Source organism: Vulpes lagopus, chromosome 23, assembly GCF_018345385.1.
Source record: "Vulpes lagopus strain Blue_001 chromosome 23, ASM1834538v1, whole genome shotgun sequence".
Lineage (NCBI taxonomy): Eukaryota > Metazoa > Chordata > Mammalia > Carnivora > Canidae > Vulpes > Vulpes lagopus.
This window is the reverse complement of record NC_054846.1, coordinates 56,876,915-56,896,925: the sequence shown is the minus strand read 5'-3', so window position 1 is coordinate 56,896,925 and position 20,011 is coordinate 56,876,915. Positions and strand designations below refer to the sequence as shown.

General features: G+C 39.4%; 1 long non-coding RNA gene across 1 annotated transcript; it reads right to left on the bottom strand.

Moving 5' to 3' along the window:
- Positions 1-8,539: 8,539 nt before the first annotated feature.
- Positions 8,540-19,613, bottom strand: LOC121480957. Its single transcript, XR_005985162.1, has 3 exons — positions 19,550-19,613; positions 17,924-17,959; positions 8,540-8,644 (listed from the first exon to the last, which is right to left on the bottom strand). It is a non-coding gene; the product is annotated as an uncharacterized LOC121480957 (long non-coding RNA).
- Between the last annotated feature and the right edge of the window lie 398 nt (positions 19,614-20,011).

Genomic DNA, 20,011 nt, shown 5'->3' with positions numbered 1-20,011 from the left:
GAGAGAGAGAGAGAGAGAGAGAGAGAGAAGGAGCAAGGGGAGGGGGAGAGGGAGAAGCAGATTCCCCACTGAGCAGGGATCCTGATGCAAGCCTCCATCCCAGTACCCTGGGATCGCGACCTGGGCTGAAGGCAGAACCTTAACCAACTGGGCCACCCAGTTACCCCAAAGTTCATATTTGTTTAGTGCTATCAATTGTTCCTTTTTTGAGCTTTTTCCCTAGACATTTTATTAGATGTAATTTCAACAGTACTAGGGGCATCCATGTGTTCTTTAATAAATTGTGGTGTGTGTGTGTGTGTGTGTGTGTGTGTGTGTGTGTGTTGTGCCTGACTCTCCAAAACACAGGGACCAGAGATGGACCTCTTTTCCTTCAATTTAGGGAGGATACTGTCTGGACCCATCTGTTTCTTTCCTAACATTTGATCTGTAGTAGGAAATTTTAAGTGTCCCAATGTTCAGAACACTCTTCAAATATTTAGACCTATTGTCCCCATAAATGGGGATAGCCAACATTTACTGAGGGTTTCCTACATCTCAGGCACTGTTCCACCCATTTTATACTTCTTTACTAATGAAATTAGTTAAATCAAGTCTTTTCTCATAGGAGCTCTATAAAGTAGATACCACTATTACCCCTATTTTATAGATGAGGAAACTAAGGCTAGAGAGACTAAGCAGATTGCCTAAAACATGAAGATATCCCAGATGTCAATATTTTGGTATCAAAATTTTCTCTCTTGAATCTTGGAGGAGCACAAAAATTCATAGCATGGTTCCCATTTCTTGTTTCAGAAAATAAATCAGAAGGCGCCTGGGTGGCTCAGTGGCTGAGCATCTGCCTTCGGCTCAGGGCGTGATCCCGTGTTCCTGGGGTTGGGTCCCCCATCGGGCTCCCTGCATGGAGCCTGCTTCTCCCTCTGCCTGGGTCTCTGCCTCTCTCTCTGTGTCTCTCATGAATAAATAAATAAAATCTTAAAAAAGAAAAAAGAAAGAAAAAAATCAAATGTATCTAATCTACCTATCTCCTACCTTTTCCTGGAGTTCTCATGCCGTAGGTCCACCTGAGTACTAGAGATAGTCTCCTGGGAGTCCCACGGGCATTTCCAACTCAGTATGTTTAAAATCATATGAATATCTTTCTCTTCCAGTCCTGCTTTTCCTCCTGTGATTTCTATTTCAGTGAATGGCACTGCTCAGTCATTGAGCCAGACCCTGGCGTGATCTCAGGCTCTTCCTTTCTTTTCCTACCAAGTCCTCCTTATTTGGACATATGCTTTCGTGCTGATAATGTGCTGTTTCTTGATTAGGACTGGCTATAGGAATGTTTACTCTGTGACATATTCATCAAGTGACACCCTTATAATTTATGCAGTATATATGTATGTGTGCATATTATATACAATCCAGTTGTGATCAATAGAATCATTTTATAGATTTAAAAATGTAATCTATTTAACATTTTAATTGATTTTTAAAAAGAAAATTTTACTTTGTCTCTCTCTCTCTCTCTCTTTTTTTTTTTTTTTAGAGAGGGAGGGGCAGAGGGAGAGGGAGAAAGAGAGGATCCTAAACAGGTTCCATGCCAAGCATGGAGCCAGACACAGGTCTCAACCCTACAACCTTGAGATCATGATCTGAGCTGAAACCAAGAGTTAGGTGCCTAACTGACTGAATCACCCAGATGCCCCAAGAAAAATTTACTTTTAAAAAGTATTTTTATTTTTTAAAGATTTTATTTATTTGACAGAGAGTGTGTAAGAGCACAAGCAAGGGGAGCAGCAGGCAGAGGCAGAGGGACGAGCAGCCTCCCCCCACCGCCCCCCAAGCAGGGAGCCTGATATGGAATCATGACCTGAGCTGAAGACCAACGCTTAACTGACTGAGCCACTTGGCCACCCCTCAAAAGTATTTTAAAAACTTTTAAAATGATATAAATGTCACAGAATGTCATGGTTGGGTGTGACCTGGGGCTCAGGTGTTTCTGAGGAATGTTGGGCAAATCGTCCTCTCTTTGTACCCATTCACATCAAGTGATTTGCACAAGGCCCGAGGAAACCCCGGAGAGAGACCCTGAACTCTTCAGAATAGGCAGATATGGCTGATGGACGGGTGACCCTACCAGAAGCCAGATATAGGGAAGGAGACTGGAAGTCACCGAGGGAAAACCGCCTCGATAAATGGGAAGAGTTGTCGAGTGCCTCAACCAGCTCTCACGCTAGATCACAAGTAAGGGAGAAGAGCGGTTCCAGTCCAACCGCTCTAGTGGCAGGTGTGCATCCTGGGAGACGTGGATTAAGACTTTGAATTGGAAGAGTTAGGTCATCGATCTCGAAGACACCACGGGGCTCCATCTGCCTTGCTGGGCTCCTCTCCTCTTCCCCTGAGCGTTTCTCAGCAGAGTCTCTTGCTTGCTTCCAAGGAGCAAAGACCTGGGCTTTCTGCCTCGACTGCAGTGCAGTGTCTCAGTTTCACGGCCTTCAGGCCATAGCTGCATTCTAGCTCTGCCAGCACGTGGCCCAGCTGAGCGAGTTGGGGCTTCGTGGGCTCCCAGGGCAGATGGTGGGGGTAAGGTCCGTAGGAATGGACTGTTAACAGGCGTGTGACTCTTGTGCGGAGACATTAGGTCCTTTGGAAGTTATATACTCTCTTTCTGTTCTTTTATTGATTACTCCACCAATTTTAACATATTTATTTATCAGAATCTGAAGTTAATCTCCTTATCCTCCTTCCCCCAAATACAAGGACCTTAGACACTTACTTGAACTCTACTTTTTCCTTCCCAAAGATACAGGCTACTGTCACCTGTTTTAATTCTACCTTTGAGGGCAGCCTGGGTGGCTCAGCGGTTGAGTGTCTGCCTCTGGCCCGGGGCCTGATCCTGGGGACCTGGAATCGAGTCCCGCATCGGGCTCCCTGCATGGAGCCTGCTTCTCCCTCTGCCTGTGTTTCTCCCTCTCTCTGTGTGTCTCTCATGAATAAATAAATAGATAAAAATCTTTAAAAAAAATAATTCTACCTTTGAAAAACTCACCAGAGCTTATTATTACTATTTTATACAGTCATGGTTTATTTATATGTATTCACATGTTTACCATTTTCTTTGTTCTTTATTACTTCTTGCATCCTAGACCTTCCATCTGAGATCACTTCTTACACGAGATCATATTTTGTCTGAAGAACTTCCTTTATAATTTTCTTTAGTGAGGGCGGGCTAATGGCAGGCAGTCTTTCGATTTCTTTCTTTTCCGCAAGGTCTTTATTTCACCATGATTCCCAAGAAGTCTTTTTAACTGTGTGTAAATCTCTAGGTTGACTGTTTTGTTCCCTCAGCACATTGGACAGACCATTCCACTGTCCTCAGGGTGTCTGTAGCTGCTTTGTGAAGTCACTTGTCAGCTTATCTATTGTTTGTTTGAAGGCAAACTTTCTTTTCTCTGGCTGCTTTTAAATTCTTCTTTGTATCCTTGATTTTGCAATTTTTAAAAAAGATTTTATTTATTTGAGAGAGAGAGAGAGAGAGAGAGAGAGAGAAAGCACTAGTGGGGTGACGGGCAGAGGGAGAGGGAGAAGCAGACTCCCGGCTGAGCAGGGAGCCCGATGTGGGACTCGACCCCAGGACCCTGGGATCATGACCTGAACCAAAGGTAGAAGCTCGCATGACTGAGCCACCCAGGTGCCCCTTGATTTTGCAGTTTTAACATGATGTTGTAGATTTATTTCGATTTATTCTATTTGAAATTTGTTGGGCATCAGTAATTTGATATCTTTATCAGTTCTGGAAAATTATCACCCACTCTCTCTCCACATACTGCCTCTGTCCCAATGTGTCCCTCTTTTTGGGGGGGCTTCTGATTCCATGTGTGCTTGGTCATCTCACATTACCCTTCATATTTCGTGACCTCTCTCTTAGAGCTTTCTCTCTCTATGATGCCTTCCACGTATATTCAGCTCTTTCTGTTCACTGATTCTATTAGGACCTGCATCTAGTTGGCTGTTAAACCCATTTATTGAGTCTCTAATTATAGTTATTATATTTTTCATTTCTGGAAGTTATATATAGTTTCTTTTCTTATCTACTTGATCATTCTTTAAAATTTCAGTTCTTTGCTCATATTTCAAAATTGTCTTTTATTTTTTAATGAATCTGAGACACACAGAATTAGATAAATCTTAATCTTTGGTTCATGGTCACTCACTGTCATCATTGGACATAGACATCTTATTTTGTATATGAATGTATGCATGTATATGTGAGTGTGTATTTATAAAAGACTGTAATGAATACCTGTAATCCCACCATCCAACCCAAGAGCTAGAAAAGCTATCTATTTGCTTCTTGGCATCCTATAATTCTGCTTCCCCCTCCTAAAGTTTGTGATTATCAGACACTTTTTTTTTCTTTTTATAGTTCGACCAAATATATTTGTGACCTAAGTATATTCAGTTTGAATAGTTTCTGAATTTTAAGAAAAGAGTATTATGGCATACATAATCTTCTGGGACTTTATTTTTAAAAGATTTTGTTTATTTATTCATGAGAGACACAGAGAGAGAGAGAGAGAGAAGCAGACACACAGGCAGAGGGAGAAGCAGGCTCCCGTGGGGAGTCTGATGTGGGACTCGATCCCATGATCCCAGGATCACAACCTGAGCCAAAAGTAGACGCTCAACCACTGAGCCACTCAGGGGCCCCTCTTCTAGGACATTAAAAAATATCTACATTATATTAACTAAGACTTTTCCATATTTTTGCACATTCTATATAATTTCCATTTTGTGACTATTCCATGATTATTTCATCCATTTTTCTGTTAATGAACATTTTCTATTGTTTCTATTTTTTGTTACTATTTTTTGCTACTACCAAGAGTCATGCTGTGGAATATTCCTGTATCTGTCTCTTTTTTTTTTTTTTAATTTTTATTTATTTATGATAGTCACAGAGAGAGAGAGAGAGAGGCAGAGACACAGGCGGAGGGAGAAGCAGGCTCCATGCACCGGGAGCCTGATGTGGGATTCGATCCCGGGTCTCCAGGATCGCGCCGTGGGCCAAAGGCAGGCGCCAAACCGCTGCGCCACCCAGGGATCCCCTGTATCTGTCTCTTGATAAACATGAGACATTTCTACTGGCACATAACTAGGCGTGGAATGCTAGGTGGTAGTGTACATAAGGTAAGTAGCCGGTACACACCAGTAGAGCTACTGGCTAGCATCCAATCTGATGGGCCAGGCATCTGTTCTGATTGGTGAGGATCCATGTAGTATTGGTTATTAATACTCTGAATATTATCCTTAAGGGTCTATGAATGGCAAACATAATCTAATGCCAAATTATTTTAAATGATTGGTCTAATTTATGCTTCTACTAGAAATCTATGAGATCCCATTGATCCATATTGTTTCCAACATTTGGAATCATCAGGCATCTTAATTGTTGCCAGTCAGTTGGGTATGAATTGGTATCTCATTTTGGTCTTGACTTGCATTTCCTGTTCAAGCATCTCTTCAAATGTATTGGCCATATGCATTTCCTCTGAGAATTCCCTGCTCACATATCTTGTTCATGTACCATGTGCTTTTATATTTGATTGTCTTTTTCTTATTTATTTGAAGGAGTTTATTTAAAGACATTTAAAAATACTTGATGCCAGTTCTTGGTCAGTTATATGTGTTATGGATATCTCTGCCCCGTTTGTACCTTTTCACTTTCATTGTAAGATGATTATGAAATAAAAAAATGATCAAAAAATGAACAAAAGATTATGTATGAATAGAAGTTCTTCACTTTAATATAGTCAAATGTATCAATTTTTTCTTTCCTAGATAGTGCTTTCTGCATGCCTTGTTTAAGAAAGTCTTCCTACAGGTGCTGGGTGACTCAGTTGATTAGGCAACCAACCCTTGATTACAGCTCAGGTAATGATCTCAGGGTTGTGAGATTGAGCCTGCATTGGGCTCTACACTGAGCATGAAGCCTGCTTGGGATTCTCTCTCTCTCTCTCTCTCTCTCTCTGCCCCCACACCTCCCCCCACCTTGTGCATGCTTGCACGCACAGGAACACACTCTTTCTCTCTCTCTCTCTCTTTCTCTCTCTCTCTCTCTCTCTCAAAAAAAGAAAATCTGAGTGGCTCAGCGGTCTGCCTTCAGCCCAGGGCGTGATCCTGGAGTCCCAGGATCGAGTCCCACATTGGGCTCCCTGCATGGGGCCTGCTTCTCCCTCTGCCTGTGTCTCTGCCTCTCAATCTGTGTCTCTCATGAATAAATAAATAAAATCTTTAAAAAAAGACAATCTTCCTAATCCATGTTCAGAAAGATATTTACCTATACTTCTGTGAGGTGTCACATTAATTTTATTTGTCAACATGATTGGGTCATGTGGTACTCAGATATTTGGTTAAATATTACTTCTGAATGTGTCTGCGAAGATGTTTCTGGATGAGATTAACATTTCAGTAAAGCAGATTGCCTTTCTCCAAGTGAGTGGGCCTCATCCAATACATTGCAGCCTGAACAGAATTAAAAGGCTGAGTAAGAAAGATTTGTCTGTGTCTGCTTGTCTTCAAGCTAGGACATGAGTCTTTTGCCTTCGAACTTGGACTCCAATTGGAACTTATGCCATCTGCTCTCTTGGTTTTCAAGCCTTTGAACTTGGACTAGAACTATACCATTAGTTCTCTTGGGTCTCCAATTTGTCTACAGCAGATCTTGGGACCTCTCAGCCTCAATAATTGCATGAGCCCATGCCTTATAATAAATATATATGTATATGTGTAATAAATATGTAAATAATGTAATTATATATCCATACCCATATATTTCTATAACTCATAAACAATATATTTATATAAATATACAATATTGAAATATATTTTAACATAGTAAATATGTACTTAAATATTTATTTATTAAAGATTTTATTATTCATTCATGAGACACAGAGAGAGACAGAGAGGCAGAGACACAGGCAGAGGGAGAAGCAGGCTCCATGCGGGGAGCCCGATGTGGGACTCGATCCCAAGTCTCCAGGATCAGGCCCTGGGCTGAAGGTGGTGCTAAACCGCTGGGCCACCCGGGCTGCCCAATATATATTTATTTAGATTTTTTATTTTTAAGTAATCTCTACATCCAGTGTGGGGCTTGAACTCACAACCCCGAGATCAAAGTCTCATGCTCTACTAACTATGCCAGCCAAGTGCCCCATATACTTATATATCTTTAATAAATTGAGTAAATGTATATTTATGTGTATGTATATATATTTATCTCCTATTGGTTTTGTTTCTTTTTTTATATAGATTTATTTTTATTGGTGTTCAATTTGCCAACATATAGAATAACACCCAGTGCTCATCCCATCAAGTGCCCCCCTGAGTGCCCGTCACCCAGTTACCCCCACCCCCGCCCACCTCCATTCCACCACCCCTAGTTCGTTTCCCAGAGTTAGGAGTCTCTCATGTTCTGTGGTTTTGTTTCATTGGAGAACCCTGACTAATACAGTTTCTATTACGGCATTTGAATTTATTTGACATTTAAGTCTTTAACCCAACTGGAGTTGACTTTTGTATTATATAAAATAGGGATCCAATTAATTATTTTTCTCAATAGATCATCAGTTCCCCTCATTTTTCCACTTACCTGCTATGCCACCTCTGTTATACATCTAAGTTCCATATATAAATCTGTTTTAAACAACTTAGTCTATCGTACTGATTATTTTGTCTCTCTGAGCCAGTACGACTTGGTCTTGATTTTATACCTTCTTAATAAGTCTTGGTATCTATAGAGCAAATCACATCTCTTTATTCTCTTTTGTAGAAGTGTTTTAAAGTAATTAATTAGATCTCTTAGTACCCAGTTTGGAGCTTTTAATATGATTTAATTAAAAAATGACCCTGGATTCTTGGAAAAAATGACTATTTTTCATATTTGGACAGAAAATGTACAAAATGAGTTGAAACAGTTTCTAATATTAAAAAATGAGGAGATTACAAATATTTCTGGGATTACAAATGACTTAGTAGCCAACCTGAACCCTGTTCAAAGATGAGAAAAATAAAACATAAATAGAATAATAACTTCAATGGATTAAAATATATAAAATACATTTAAATCTATGAGTTTGTAATGATCCTAAAAAACCTTCACTGGTTACCTTTGGAATATGCTAGTGAACCATTACTTTTATTTGATCATCTTAATTTTGTATTGGGTTAAAAAAGACACAGTAAAACACATCTTAAATATATAGATCTTAATATGTACAACCTAAATGTACAACCTTAAATGTGTAAATTGATGAAATTTTACATTTATATATGTCTATGTAACTATCACTCAAAAGAAGGTATAAAGTTCTCAAGTCATTTTTTAAAAATATTTTATTTATTTATTCATGAGAGAAAGAAAGAGAGAGAGAGAAAGAGAGAGGCAGAGACACAGGCAGAGGGAGAAGCAGGCTTCATGCAGGGAGCCTGATGTGGGACTCGATCCCCGGACTCCAGGATCACGACCTGAGCCAAAGGCAGACGCTCAACCGCAGAGCCACACGAATGTCCCAAGTTCTCAACTCTTAATGTGCATATGCATCAACTGGTGGTTTTCAAGTTCTGATTCAGTAGAACTGTTGTGAGCCCTCAGGTCCTGCATTTTTAAAAAAGTTTATTTTTGTTTATTCATGAGAGACACAGAGAAAGAGGCAGAGGGAGAAGCAGACCCCTGTGGGGAGCCCCATGCGGGACTCGATCCTGGGACCGCAGGATCACAACCTGGGCCGAAGGCAGGTGCTCAACCGCTGAGCCACCTGGGCGTCCCAGGTGCTGCATTTTTAGCAAGCACCCGGGTGATGCTGCTCCTGCTCGTCTCTGGACCACACTCGAGAAGCAAGGCTATGAATTTTCCTATGTTGTAGTTTATAGTAATAGTTTGTTTGGTGCTGAATGATTTTCATCTGTTAAAGGAATGAATATTCGTACCCATATGGATGACAGACATTTGTGTTTCCAGTTTTAGGCCCTTATGAATTAGATAGCTGTGAACATCCTCGTACATGGCTAGGTGCACTCGGTTGGTGGGGAGGATAGGCCTAGGAGTAGAATTGCTGGGTTATAAGGTCTCCGTATAGCTATCTCTAGTAGATAGATGCTGTCAAACGGTTTTCCAAAATGGTTGTAACATTTCACTCTTACCAGTAAGGCATCAGGTTCCGGTTGGCCCACATTTCACCAACACTTGGTCTCGTTCTTGTTAAAATATAGCCATCCTGTTGAGTGTACGGCGGTATCCAGTTGAAGTTTTTGGCTAGCGAAAGATCCTCTTTGCAGAAATGCCCACTCGAGTCCCCCCCCCCCCCCATTAAAATTTGGGCTTGTTGTTTTTTGTTGTTGTTGTTTCCTTTTTTATTTATTTATTTTTTGTTTGTTTGTTTTTTGTTCCTATTGATTTGTAGAGATTCTCCATATATTCTGTATTTGAGTTTTTTTTATTAGATTACAAATATCTTACAAATATCTTACAAATATCTTTTCCCAGTTTAACGATCTGTGCTCACTCTTTAACGATCTTTTAATGAGCATAAAGTTAATTTTAACAAAATTCAATTTGTATTTTTTTCTTCAATGTTTGGAAGTTATGGTAAAATACACATCACGTCAAATGTGCCATCTCCACCATTTTTAAGGTCACAGTCAGTGGCATTAAGTACATTCATACTGTGGTGCAACCATCACTACCATCCGTTTCCAGGACTCTTTCCCCCTTGCAAAACTGAGATCTCATACCCATTAAACAACTACTCCCCATTCTTTTCTCCCCTCAGTCACTGGTGATCACCTTTCTACTTTCTGTCTCTCTGATTTTGACTCCTGTTAGTACTTCATGTAAATGGAATCAGACACTGACACTTATGGGACAATAACAGTATTTGTCTTCCTATGACGGGCTTATTCACTTAGCATAATATCTTTCTTTGTCTCTTGTAATGTTTTTTGATTTAATGTTTTTTGATATTAGCACGGCCCCTCCTGCTCTTACACCGACTGTCCTCTCTTGTGTTTAGTTGCTTTTTGTAGTGAAATGCTTGCCATTCTTTTCTCATTTCCTGTTGTGTATATTTTAGAGCTCTTTTCTTTGCGGTTATTATTGGGGATTTCATTTACAAATTTAAAGGTACAGCACTCTAATTTGAATTTGAATTTATACCAACTTAACTTTAATGATATACAAAAAGCTCTGTCACCGCTGATTTAGGTTGTTGATATCACAGAATTATATCTTTACATACGGTGTATCCCCAAACAGGAACTAATAATTATTTTAAATGCATTAGTCTCCTAAATTACATGGAAAACAAGATTTGAAGTCACAAACTAAAGTTCTAGTAATACTAGCTTTTACACTAATACTTTTTTTCTTTAAATGTATTGGTTTCTGAAATCATGTAGAAAAAAAACAAAAAATGCAGTTACAAACCGTTGTTACAATAATACCAGCTTTGAGTTCCTTTCATTTCAACCTGCAGGACTCCCTTGAGCATGTTTTCTTGTTTGTTTGTTTGTTTTTTCAGAGAAGGTCTAATGGTGACAAACTTCCTCAGCTTTTGTTTATCTGGGACTGTTGTAATTTCCTCTTCACTTTTATTTTATTTATTTTAAAAAAATCTTTTATTTATTTGAGAGAGAGAGAGGGAGAAAGAGAAAGAGAGAGTGAGCACAGGGTGAGGGCCAGGGACAAGCAGAGTTTGTGCTTGAGCGCAGAGCCCGAAGTGGGGCTTAATCTCATGACCCTGAGATCGTGACCTGAGCCCAAACCAAGAGTCGGACACTTAACCAGCTGAGCTACCCGGACGCCCTCACCTCCTCACTTTTTAAAGATAGTTTTGCCAAATATAAGATTTTTTTATTGACAGGTTTTTTTTTTTTTCTTTTAACACTTCTGATATATTGACCACTCTATTCTGGTCTCTAGAGTTTCTGATAATAAATTTGCTTAGGGGACGTGTGGGTGGCTCAATGGTTGAGCACCTGCCTTCGGCTCAGGGCATGATCCCGGGGTCCTGGGATCGAGTCCCGTGTCGGGCTCCCTGCATGGAGCCTGCTTCTCCCTCTGCCTGTGTCTCTGCTTCTCTCTGTGTCTCTCATGAATAAATAAATAAGACTTTTTTTTTTTTAAAAAAAGAAGAAATTTGCTTAGGAGTTTATTGAGGACCCATTGTAATGTGACAGGTCACCTCTCTCTTGTGCCTTCACAATTTTTAGTCTTTGTCTACGGGCAGTGTGACTATAACGTGTCTCAGTATGGGCCTCTTTGAGCTCATTGTAGATTGGTTGAACCTCTCAGATATTTATATGTGTGTCTTTTACCAGATTTGGGGAGTTTTCAGCCAATATTTATTCCAATATTTTCAATATTTCAAACGACTTTCTCTTCTTTCTCTCCTTCTGGACTCCCCCCGCCCCAATATATATGTTGGTTCCTTTGATAGCATCCTACAGGTCCCTCAGGCTCTGTTCGTTTTTCTTCCATCTTTTCCCTTTCTGTTCCCTCAGCCTCAATCCCTTCCATGTCTTACTTCCAAGCTCACTCTTATTTCTTCTGCTTGCTCAAATTTGTATTTGATTGACTCTAGTGAAATTTTCATTTCAGTTAGTGTATTTTTTATCTCCAGATTATCTTTTTAGGTTTTCTCTCTATTGACATTTCCATTTTGTTCATATATCATTTTCTTCGCTTTCTCCACATCTCTCTTTAGTTTTTTGAGCATCTTTAAAACCGTTGTTTTAAAATCTTTGTTTAGGGGATCCCTGGGTGGCTCAGCAGTTTGGCGCCTGCCTTTGGCCCAGAGAGTGATCCTGGAGTCCTGGGATCGAGTCCCGCATCAGGCTCCCGGCATGGAGCCTGCTTCTACCTCCTCCTGTGTCTCTGCCTCTCTCTCTCTCTCTATGTCTATCATAAACAAATAAATAAATCTTAAAAAAAATAAAGTCTTTGTTTAGGGGTGCCTGGGGAGCTCAGGGGGTGAGCATCTGCCTTCAGGCCAGGGCGTGCCCCCGGGGTCCTGGGATTGAGTCCCACATTGGGCTCCCTGCATGGAGCCTGCTTCTCCCTCTGCCTGTGACTCTGCCTCTCTCTCTCGTTCCGTGTTTCTCATGAATAAATAAATAAAATCTTTAAAAAAAAAGTCTTTGTCCAGTAGATCTACCATTAGATCTTATTCAGGGAGTTTCTGTTGACTTATAATTTTTTTTTACTTATAATTTTTCTTTGAATGGATCATACTTTTCTGTTTCTTTGTATGCTTTGTGATATATTGCTGAAAACTTGACGTTTGTGTCTAATAATGTGGTAACTCTGGAAATCAGAGTTTTCCCCTAACCCTAGAGTTTGCTCCTTCTTTCTTTCTTTCCTTCTTTCTTTCTTCTTTCTTTCTTTCTTCCTTTCCTTTCCTTTCCTTTCCTTTCCTTTCCTTTCCTTTCCTTTCCTTTCCTTTCCTTTCCTTTCCTTTCCTTTCCTTTCCTTTCCTTCTTCCTTCCTTTCCTTTCTTCCTTCCTCTCTCTCTTCCTTCCTTTTTTTCTTTCAAGAGTGCAAATGGGGAGGAGGAGGGGTGAAGGGGAGAGGAACAGGGAGAGAATCTTAAGCAGACTCCATGCTGAGCACAGACCCCAGCAGGGCTCAGTCTCACTGCCCTGAGATCATGACCTGAGCCAAAATCAAGTCAGATGCCCAACAGACTGAGCCACCCAGGCACACGCTCCCCCCCTTTTTAAAAAATAAATCCTTATAAGCTGTTTCTGTATCAAGGATCGACCTGAGGAGTAAACTTAAGGTCTTCTCAGCCATTTTCTGAGCCTGTGTCTTTTTTGGAACATGCACAGTGACTATCTAGTTTCTCCTGTATATGTAGTTGCTTTTGAACATCTTAGACTTTAATGTCTGGTTCCCAAAGAGGGAAAAGAGGAAAATGAAGGGGAGAAAGGCCCCTTAAAATCCCTAGAAGTCACTTGCACCCGGGTATGGGGGTACGTGTCTTGCAACAATGGGGGGAGGTCCGACAACAATGGCTACCTCCCCTTTGTCTACATCCTGTTATTAGAAGGAACTTTCAGTGGTCAGAGCACAGATTGCTGATATTTGGAGGAAAGGGTCCTTTTGGCACCCTGGCGCCTTCAGGCTGCTTCAAGAACATATGCACGGCTGCCCATCAGGTCACTGGAGGTAGGAGATAGGCACATGCCACTGGGCTAAAATTGCTGAAATTGATAGCAATTTACTGTCTACATTTTTCCTGGAAGTTGCAAGCCTTTCAATAAACTGCAGAGTTCCAAAAATTGTTACATCAGACAGATTCACCAATGCAATTGTTACCTGGTTGAGGAGATAGGTTTTTGGTGCTTCCTACTCTGTCATCTTCCCAGAATCCTTCTGTCAATATTTTATTATATGGTTATTATCTTTTGCATTCTGCTTAAGAAAGATTTGCCCACTCCAAAGTCATAAAGATATTCGCCTATATCTTCACCCAGAAGCTTTAATATTTTACCATTCATATTTAGGTATGCAATCCCTTTTGAAATGTTTTTTTTTTTTGTAGTCAGGTTTTTTGTTTTTTTCTTTTTCATATTTTTTTAAGGTCAAGGTTCATTTTTAACCAACTCATTGCTTTTCAACCTTAAAACTAAAGGAAACAAATCAAGCGTTTTCTTGCTTTTCCTATATGAACTATACATTAGAGTAATAAAATAATTGAGAAGTTTCTCTTCATAGAAGTGTTCCAGCTAATAATTGAGGAGGGAATTAAATAATTGGCATGCCACCATTTTGCAACCTTTAATGCGTAAGAGAGAGCCATCATGAAAGGAAAGATTACCAGACACAATATATCTGCTGATGGAAACATACAACACTATATAATTTGTCCTCAAATTGAAGTTGCATCTGATCAGACCTCTAGATCTACTTGCCAATTAATAAAAAAAAAGGAGGGACAGAGAAATGTGATAAACAATTTTGTAAGCAGAACCCACAAACTATAGGAAATTCTCAAGACAAATTTCTTTTTGCCACAAATACATTTGCTGAAAAAAAAAGTGGAGAGAGGGAATCTATATATTAAAAAGACTTAAGTGACATCACTCAATTACAATATATGAGAAAAATCAGAAATTTGACTGCATATTTTAATAGATTTTTGATGATATTTGATGATATCGAGGGATTATTGTTAAATTTTTAGATGTGATTATTACATTGTAATTATATTTAACAAAAATGCTTGTATTTTAGAGATACATACTAAAATGTTTATTAACAAGATATTATGTCTGGGACTTGCTTCAAAATAATACAAAGAGAGAGGGGAGTGAAAGCTATGTATTAAACAAGATTGGCCTGGAATTTCTAATAATTGAATTATTATAAATAATGATAATTATATTATTCTCTCTTCTACATTTTTTGTGTGTGTACGTGTGTATGTTTGAAATTTATCATGGCAAAAAGTTTAAAAATTATGCCTTAATCATTCTTGATTGTTTACTTTTCCATATTGATTTTAGAACCAGCTTATCAAATTACATGGTTTTTTTATTGAAATTGCATTGAATCTGAGGATCAATATGAAAAGAATCAATATCATTATAAAGTTATAATTTTTAAATTCATGAATGTGAATTATCTTTCCATTGATTAGGTCTTTTAAAATGACTTTCAGTAACTATCTATACTTTTCTGTATCTTAGATTTATTTCTAAATATATAACATCATTGTAGATATTGTAAATGATGTACATTTGCAAATGACATGTTTTGCTAATGTGCTAATGTAAAAACATGCAAATGACTTTTGTATATTGATCTTCTATTCAGGAACCTTGCTAAATAGAGTTTCTTTTTTTTAAATTTTATATATTTATTCATGAGAGACACACAGAGAGAAAGAGACAGACAGACAGACAGACAGAGAGGGGCAGAGACACAAGCAGAGGGAGAAGCAGGCTCCATGCAGGGAGCCCGATGTGGGACTCAATCTCGGGTCTCCAGGATCATGCCCTGGGCCGAAGGCAGCGCTAAACCGCTGAGCCACCTGGGCTGCCCTAAATACAATTTCATCTAACAATTTTTTAGATTCTTTTGTATTTTCCAAGTAAACAATATATCATCTGAAAATAATGTTGGTTTTATTTTCCCTCTTTAATCCTAACATGCATGTGCCTGATGAAGTGTCTTAAAATACTTAAAGAAAATTTTATTGGGCTACAATAGATATGAAAAAAACAAATCCACCACCATAGTGGGAGACTGCAATATCTTTCCTTAAATCACTGATAAGTCAAGCAGATACAAATCCACAAATGATGTTGAAGACGTGAACAACAAAATTGAACAGCAGAGGCTTGACGTATACATAATTCTGCTTCCTACAATTAGAGAGTACAAAACATTCTCCAGAACTGTCTTAATTATCTATTGTTGCATGAACTCAGTAGTGTTAAAAAAAAAAGGCATTTAAAAAACATCTCAACGTCTATGGGTCAGGAATTCAGGAGAGATTGACTGGATGGTTTTAGGTCAATATTTCTCATGAGATTCACAGAGATGTTGTTAGTGATTACAATTATCTGATGGCTTGACTGAAGCAAGAATATCTGCTTTCTTTTTTTTAATTTTTTATTTTATTTTATTTATGATAGGCACACAGTGAGAGAGAGAGAGAGGCAGAGACATAGGCAGAGGGAGAAGCAGGCTCCATGCACTGGGAGCCCGACGTGGGATTCGATCCCGGGTCTCCAGGATCGCGCCCTGGGCCAAAGGCAGGCGCTAAACCGCTGCGCCACCCTGGGATCCCCGAATATCTGCTTTCAAACTGATTTATCCACATAATTAGTAAGTTGGTGCTAATGGTTGGAAAGAAGCCTCAGTCCCTCCTCATGTAGGTCTTTTCACAGGTCTACTGGAATATCTTCATGACATGGCAGCTGGTTTCCCTTAGGGTGAGCAACTTCAGACAGCAAAGTGGAAGCTGCAAGGTGTTTTATGGCTTAGCCTCAGAAGCCACATGCTATCATTTCTGCAACATCCTATTGCTTGTCCATATCAGCCTTATTATTCAATGTGGGAGGGGACTACCCAAGACCATTAATGCCTCGAGATGAGAATAATTGAGGGCCACGTTAAAGACTGATAACCACAAGTACATGTGTTATATTTACAAACACTGATTATATACTAGTCACAGAGCAAGTTTCAATAGATTTCAAAGAATAATCATCATACAGGCAAGGTTCTTTGATCACAGTGCAATTAAATTAGAAGTTAGTAACAAAAATATACACTAAATACTATTTGTAAGTGAAAAACACTTTCAAATAACTCATGTGTCAAAGAAGAAATCATAATGGATATTTTAAAGTACTCAGAACTGGGATCTCTGGGTGGTGCAGCGGTTTGGCGCCTGCCTTTGGCCCAGGGCGCGATCCTGGAGACCCGGGATCGAATCCCACGTCGGGCTCTCGGTGCATGGAGCCTGCTTCTCCCTCTGCCTGTGTCTCTGCGCCTCTCTCTCCCTCTGTGACTATCATAAAAAAAATTTTTTTTTCAAAAAAAAATAAAGTACTCAGAACTGAATGATAATAAAACATGTGAGATATAGTGAAAATAGTTCTTCAAGGGTAATTTATAGCATTACATATTTACATTAAAAAGGAAGAAAAAAAAAAAAGGAAGAAAAGCTGAAAATTAAGAATCTAAGTTTCCAATTTAAGTGGTAAGTTGAAGAATGAGTAAACCCAAAGAAAGTAAAAGAAAGTAGGTGATAAAAATAAGAGCAGAAATCAAGCAATTAGAAAAGCTATAGTAGAGAAGATCAGCAAAACCAACAAACTGACTCTTTACAACTATTAAAATATGGATGAATCTCTGTCAGTGGGAATCACAAAAATAGAGAAGACACATAAATATTACAAGGTGGGCACGATTACAGGGGAAGCAGAGATTCAGATGATAATGAGAGAATTTTGTCAACAACTTTATGGAAACACATTTGAAAACTTAGACAAAATAGACATAGTATTAGAGAACTATAACTTATTAGAACTGACTCACAAAGAAATGGAACACCTGAAATAGTCCTTTAAATAGTCCTGTTAAAGAAACAAGCAATAGTGAAACAAAACAAAAAAAACTTCTGTAAACATCAGTTCCAGATGGTTCTACCAATGTGTTTCACCAAACTTAGAAATATCAGATCCTTCCAACCTTAAATAAACATTTTTCAGAGGAAAAAAAAATAAGATAGTACTCTCCCAACTCATTCTATAAAAGTAGAATCATTTAAATATCAAATTCTAATAACAAAAAGTGAAAACATCAGGCTTGTTTTATTCATTAATATAGATGCAACAGGGATCCCTGGGTGGCGCAGCGGTTTGGCGCTTGTCTTTGGCCCGGGGCGCGATCCTGGAGACCCAGGATCGAATCCCACATCGGGCTCCCGGTGCATGGAGCCTGCTTCTCCCTCTGCCTGTGTCTCTGCCTCTCTCTCTCTCTCTGTGTGACTATCATAAATAAATAAAAATTAAAAAAAATATATAGATGCAACAATCTATATGATATGTGTACAATAAATCATAAAGTTCCTTGACTAAGTTGATTTTACTTCAAGAAAGCAAATTTAAATATCAGGAAAATCTCTAAATGTAATTGATCACAACAGATTACAGGAGAAAAATCATATATATGGTCCCTTAAAAGATGCAGAAAAAGCTCTTGATAAAATTCAATGTACATTTAGTTAAAATTTTAGTAAATTAGAACCAAAATTGAACTTCCTTTACTTGATCAAGAGAGGTCTCCAAAAACTAGAATAAATACCATCCTCGAGAAGAAATGTCAGAGCATTAAAATTACAAATAAGACAAACATACTCACCATCACCCCCTTCTTTCTGACATTGTCCTTTAGGACCTGGCCAGAGCAATAAGAAAAGGAAAATATGTCAAAGGCAACAGTTTTATTTTATTTCTCTAAATATATTAAACATAATTATTTTATATTCTGTGTCTCACAGTTTTGAGTTATTTGCAGATGTCTTTCTGCTATTTGTTGTTTTAGCTGGTTCTTGTTCTTGATGCCATGTTTCCTTGTGTGTTTGGTGATATTTGATTGTGTTAGCTCATTTCCTTTGGAACTTTATCTGTGGAATTTACTTGAAGCCTGGGATTTATATTGGCTTCTACAAGGCACTGGGGGCACTAGCAGTTTGGGACCATTTTATACTAAATTCTTGGTTTGAGGTCTTTCGGATCTCCTAGATCTGATCGCCTATGGTGTGAAGTCTAAGTTGTAGGTGTGGAATCTTAGGAGGTGATCCTTCTTTCCTACATTCAGGAAAACAGTAGTTTTCTGGGGCACCTGGGTGGTTCAGTGGCTTAAATGTAGGACTCTTTATTTCGTCTAAGGTCATGATTTCAGGGTCATGAGATAGAGCCCTGCATCGGGCTCCCTGCTGTGGGGAGTCTACTTAAGATTCTCTCTCTCCCTCTGCCCCTTCCCCTGCTCTCTCTCATAAATAAATGAACAAACAAACAAGTAAAATCTTAAAAAAAAAAAACCCAACAAAACCCAATAGTAATTTTCTTGCAATTTCCTGGGTGTAGGTTGGGGCAAGTTTTTTCTAGTTCACCTGTACCTTAGAGTAGAAGGAGCCCTTTGGGAGCGCGCTCTTTGGGATTCTAAGTAAATGCGCGCTCTTTGGGATTCTTTGCCCAACTTGGGCAGACCCTGTGCTTCATCTTCTTTCCCATATGCCCTGAGAGATCATGAGAACTGAAGTTCAATTTCATCTGTTAACAAGTACCCTTATATCAGTTATTTATTGCCACAATATTATGGCATAACATAGCATTAAAAGATTCAGTGGCTTAAATTAATAATGCAAGAGCCATCAAATCCATGGAACGGTTCTTCTCATTCAGCTTATCTCACTTAGATGTCAGTCAGGTATCTACCCCTCTTGCTCCTGGCTGGGCCCTCTTGTGTTTGGGGGTCAGCTGGCTATACCCGACCGCGAGATGATTGCTCCGATGGTCTTGGCTTGGAAAGCCTGGCTCTCTTGCACCTTGTCTCTTGTCTCAAGCAGATTATTCTAGGCTTCTACTCTTAGCGGAGGCAAGAATTCAAGAGAAAGAGTAGAAGTATGCAAACGCTGAAGCTTAGGCTTAGAACTGGTCCACTAGGACTTCCTCCCCGTTCTGTCGGTCATAGCAAGTCACAAGTCAGACTGGTTGAAGGTGTGGGAAAACAGACTATCTCTTGGTGCAGGGAGTTCCAAAGTCTTATGGCAAAAGACCCGGATTCAGGGAGGGGTGAACTAGTGCCATTTTTACAATCAATGGATCTCAGCCCCCAAGACTAAGGGTCGGCTTCAGTGTTCTGCATACTTCTCTGATTATGCCTTCGCTTAGATTTTGGCTCGGGTGTTTATTTTCTTGCCAGCTCATTGATGCATTTAAGAAAATTAAAACAATTTTTTATCTATCATTGTTTAACACTTACCACGTTTTCAGTGGAAGGATCAATAAGCACCAGCCCGTCATATTGCTAGAATGACCACTTGAGGAGTTCTGGTACCTGCATGTGTAGGGTTCTCGGCCCTAATTCTCTCTCCCGGCTTGGAAGTCTCCAGTGTCTCCTTTACGTTTCCTTACTTCTCTGCCTGCCCCTCTTCACTGAGGCAGGGCTCACTGTTGCCTCTAGACTCAGAGTATCTTGTGCCCATCTCTGTGGAGGCATGGAATTCCTAACATAGCAATCATAATTTGTGAAGTGCAGGGCCCCTTGTTAAGAAATCATTAAGCATTTCGAGACGGTGACAGGAGAGCATTAAACCGAGAGTGGGGCCTTTTTAAGTGTGGGGCTCTGTGTGACTGCACAGCTCACACTCGTTCGAAGCTGGCCCTGGAAGTAATTATTGGTTTACATCTCTGTCTCCCTTACACATCACCGGACGGCTGTGAA